At 32.3% G+C, this 4,986-nt stretch overlaps 1 long non-coding RNA gene across 1 annotated transcript; it reads left to right on the top strand.

The window, feature by feature from the left end:
• The first annotated feature begins 1,348 nt into the window (after positions 1–1,348).
• On the top strand, positions 1,349–3,963 carry LOC130461967 (uncharacterized). Its single transcript, XR_008922042.1, has 2 exons — positions 1,349–1,541; positions 1,795–3,963. It is a non-coding gene; the product is annotated as an uncharacterized lncRNA (long non-coding RNA).
• Positions 3,964–4,986: the final 1,023 nt, after the last annotated feature.

Below are 4,986 nucleotides of genomic sequence, written 5' to 3'. Positions count from 1 at the left end.
CACAATCAAGCTCCATTTGAATCCCACCTGAGCTCCACACAACCTGCTTACAAAAAGAAGACATAGAAAAACAAAAATTCCAAAATGAGTGGAAAACTCGTAACCTTTACTTCAGCCCGTCAAAACGTTTTTATTTCAAACCATTTGTTCAAAGAGTTTTCAAAACATAATTTAGCAATTGTTCGGAAATAGAGTTTGGTTATCTTTGAAAACGTATAGCTGGCATTGATCATTCCCTTCACAAATCAGTGGCAAGGACAGACTTTGGTTACAAAGTAGCTTAATTATCACATAACAAACTTATTACGTTTATTCGACCATTCCGGTCTTGCTTTAATTTCAAAGACAACACATCACTTATATTCGACCATTTCGGTCTTAGCTTAATTTTTAAGATATTTCCTCCACCTGTACCTTGCACACTTTTTTTATATCCGTTCATAATCCGTTGCCAGCAAAACAAATACGAATCACATTTTTATTTACATTATCATTTCGAAATCTATTTCAATAGACAAATTATTTCCGAACAATACCAAACAATTCACAATATTAATCAAATTTATTAACAATCCAATATAAATGCAATTCATGATATTCATGACCATGGATATATGATCATATATAAAAAGAGAACAAATTTCACGCACACGGGCACAAATATAATTTTGCTGAACATAAAAGTTACCTTGATATGATGATCCTTTATAATACTCCTTATTCCTTAATCACTCCAACTTCCATACTCTAAACTCCAAAATATCAATCATCACCATTCTTTGATTTAAATTACATAACCAAGCTCCAATAATTCTATTTCAACAACAACAGCAGCAACATCGCAGCTATGGCGACAACATTCGAGCAGACGGTGTAGAGGGCATATCTCCTTGCCCGAGATTCGGAATTGGGTGATTCTTGAGCCTAAATTGGGTATCTCAAAGAGATCTACAACTTTGATGAAGAAACAATTGGCTAAAATATAGTGCATTCCGGAGATATAATGGAACCAGAAGTCACGAGTATAAACTGAACTCAAAAGAGGGAGATTTATTTTTGTGAGAGTAAGATGAAAGATTTGGTATGCAACCTTCTTAATAATTACCCACTTAATTCTAGAAAAATCTTGTTGCTTGACACGGTATGATGAGATGACCATGAGGGATTGACAACAACAATAATTTTAACAAGTTGGCATTATCATCACATGACACGAAAGAATGAAGGAAAAGAAGGATATGAACTTACTCATAATATAAGGGCACTTTGGTCAATCTCATCCTTAAATCATAAATTTTGATCATATAGTTGTAGTGGATTCCTAAGGTATGATAACCTATCTATAACCCTTTAAAAAGTGGGAGTAAAATCACTGTAGCTTATCTATAGTAAACATAAAAACGCTTCGTTTCCTTTTTCCCTATCATTCGCACTTCTCTGGTCTCTCCCCTCAAATATCCCTTTTTCCGCCATGGATGGAGAGTGGAGACACCCAGCAAGCAACCTCACATCGTCGCCAACTCATCCTGAATTTTCTTCTGGTAATTTCTCAACCTTTTTGCACTCAATTGTTAATTTCTAGGTTTTCTTTGGTTTTTAATTTGGTACTTTTCCTACTGTTCTTCCTTTCCCTGGTATATTTAAATTGCAATTTTTGTTGTGGATGATTTTTATTCTGATCAAGTTATTGTAGTATGGTTTTGTTTGATTTGGGTCATTATTGAAATTTTCTTTTTGCAAATGGTATGATGAGCAAAATAAACACGATTAAGATCCAGATTTTTATGACTTCAGGGGTGATGAACTTTGTTGGAGACAATTACACTCAGCTCATAAGCTGCTAATTGATTCTTCCTTCTTGGTAATTTCAATTCCAGTAGATCCAACAAGAAACCTTTGTCTTAAAATCTGCAAATTGAATTTAACATGGGTCAGATTCATGATAAGTTCATGTAAATGTACTATAAATTTTAGAGCTTTACACTCATAAAAGAGCTTGTACAAAAATTCTTGATGGCCAAGTTCAAGGCCATGTCAGGCCAAGGAGGGGGTTTGGTAATAGTTTTTAACCAGAAATTGACGCACCTCGGTTATTACTCACTAGCTTGATTTTCCTTTTTATCTCTATCGCTCTATAATATATGCTTTTATAAGTTTTATGGCCTTTTTTGTGCATTATTTTGACATCTTGTATATCTGCTCCTCACATGCTTCTTGTGTACTTATGAATTTGTGCATTTCTGTAAAAGCATTCAAGAATTGCTAAAGTTGCTGCTATAAAACTTCAAAGCCTTGACCATATATAATGTTGTTTGGTTTTATTGTTGTGATGATCTTGCTGCAAAGTCCTTGTGAATGTTAAATTTGTAAATTCAAATTTATATATTTGCTTTTTGGTTGTTTTGTTAACTTAGTTGGTTTGCTAATTAATTTGTTATTTGAGCTCGGCGGGAGTGTGAAGTCTCTGTCAGGGTTCTCCAATAAAATTCATATTTCATTTTGGGTTGGATCGATAAAATAAACTTTGTTTTCAGTACTAATTCGTACAACTCTTCTCCTAAATACTTGTGTTAAACCCAAATGGGAATTTAGAAGGGACCTAGGAAGTAGTAAGTAGGATCACAGCCCCTATAATCTTGCCACCATATTACCATGGTTACAGTATCAGGTAGTTAATGCAAGTGGGTTTAGAACCTATGAAACGCATTGCAATTGTAAGTTTGTAACATCAAGTTAATATGTAGTGTCAGAGTTTTGATTGTTGTTAAATGGTGGTTAATGAGTTATAGAAATGAGAGGAAACATGAAGTAATTACTTTAAATAACTAATTGGTCAGGATCCTAGCTAGATATTTTTCAAATAAGAATAATACTATTTCATGAACTGGTCATTACTTTTAATTTGTCTTGTTATTTTTTTTTTGTTATTTTTAATCTGTCTTGTTCTTAATTTTGCAGATTTTGTGATTATTTGATAGATTTTAATAAGAGAACTAGATTATGGCAGTAACTATCTCAACCTTCTTTTTGTTTTGGAGATTTTATGATTGTATAATTTGGTGCTTAATTAGAACTATGCTATTTCTTTCAGAATTCCAACCACTGAGCTTCCAAGTGTATGTATGATTTAGAATTTTTAGATTCTTATGGTGCTCTTAAAGTTTGCTCTACATTCTACAATTCCCGTCAGAGTAGATAAGAGAAATAAGTACGGAATTCATAAACTACGTATAATTTATTTGAATTTCTCAAAGTTAATCGTTTTGGGGGACTTTCTCTTATGTTGATATGCAATCAGTACGTGTATAGAACAATCTATCAGGAAGATTTCTTAATTAGTAAAAATCAAGAAGGAAGTCAAGCTTGTGTCAGTTTATATATGTTCTTATTGTATCTAATTTTATAAAGAGATGATGGAGTATTAAATGATGAGGTTATGGGATTCTTTGCTTAAATTATTCCTAATAAAAAGAAATCATGTAAGACATGTCTATCATACTAGATTTATATATCACTTTTGTCAAGGGACAAATATAGAATAAAAACAATTGTGTTCTTTTTGTTGATAAAAAAAAGGAAAAACAAAATTGAATGTGTGTTTTTGAACTTCATATCTTATCATTTATGGAGTGGCTTACAGACTTACAGTGCTTTAAGACCAAGTTCTCTTCTTAGAACTTCTAGGTTGGCTAGAAAGTTTATGAAGAACAGGTCCTAGAAGAAATTACATGAATCTATTGTTTGTTGCCAACTTTCACATTTTACCTCTAAATTTTGCTAAAAATATTATGTATCACATATTGTTATCAGGACTTGTATGATCCATCACATAAACTAAGATAGATGTCAAGTATATTTTACTTGTATATTGCATTTCCTACTATTAAGGAGCTATATTTAGTTACGTTGATTAGAGTTAATGTATGGTTTACTAATTCGGATCTTGTAATTAGTTCCTTGAGACATTAAAAATAGAAAAAAGTATCATGCCTTGAAATAACTATATGATCAGTATCCACTTTTTTTCCTTTATATGTTTCATTACATGAAAAATAAGGGAAAGTATATTGGAGCAACCCTGGAAGGCTGGAATCGAGTAGGCCGGGTAGTCTAAAGTATAGGTGTTGTAATGGAAATTATCTTACGTAGGAAACTATCGAGGATGTCACAAAAGCACGAAAGGGTTGTTACAAACCTATCCATTATAAGGTGTTGTATCGTACTTGCTTCACCATAAGCACGAAAGTCTTAGTGCTACCAAAGGCGAATATATAGCATTGTTTGTTATTTTGGCAAAAGAAGAACACGTTGGAGAGTACAAGTCCTATGCTTTTTTTAAATCCATCGATCTTTGTACAAAAGTACGGAGTATGTAATTTTCTTTATCTTAATTGTCACCTGATAGTCCATATTGGACAATAACTTTCTAAAACAAAACTACTTATCATTAATACAAAGGGACATAGAGTACTAGACCCAGAGCTATGCCAATCTGCGCTCCAAGGTATACCGCGCGCAACGCGCGCGTCTAACTTACTAGTCTTAGACAAATTGACAGCAAAACATTGTGGTGGCTCTTGCTAAGATCAAAAAAGTGGAACAAGAAGAGAAAATGAGGTTTCTTCATTAAGGGCAATTTCGTCTTTTCAAGCATATTTCACAAAACTCATATTATCATAAATTTAAATAATTAAACAATAATTATAACTTATTTCAATTATCAAGAATTTAAAATGATAATTAAACTAATAAAATATAATTAACCTTTCATTAAAAACACGTTAAAACATGTCTATTACATACTACCACCCTTAAAATAAATTTCGTCCTCGAAATTTGAAAACATAATCGTTTTAAAAACAAAGAATCACATAAAAAATTCAAAAACTATCATAAAGCTAAACAACTCTCATAATAACTCCACCATTAACTATCGCTTAAATCTCCAAACTCGAATTCTAAAGAACCTCAAACTCATTAAGCCCA

Source organism: Spinacia oleracea, chromosome 5 (assembly GCF_020520425.1).
Source record: "Spinacia oleracea cultivar Varoflay chromosome 5, BTI_SOV_V1, whole genome shotgun sequence".
NCBI lineage: Eukaryota > Viridiplantae > Streptophyta > Magnoliopsida > Caryophyllales > Amaranthaceae > Spinacia > Spinacia oleracea.
Note: the sequence above shows the minus strand (reverse complement) of the source record. Positions and strands in the feature narration are given on the sequence as shown.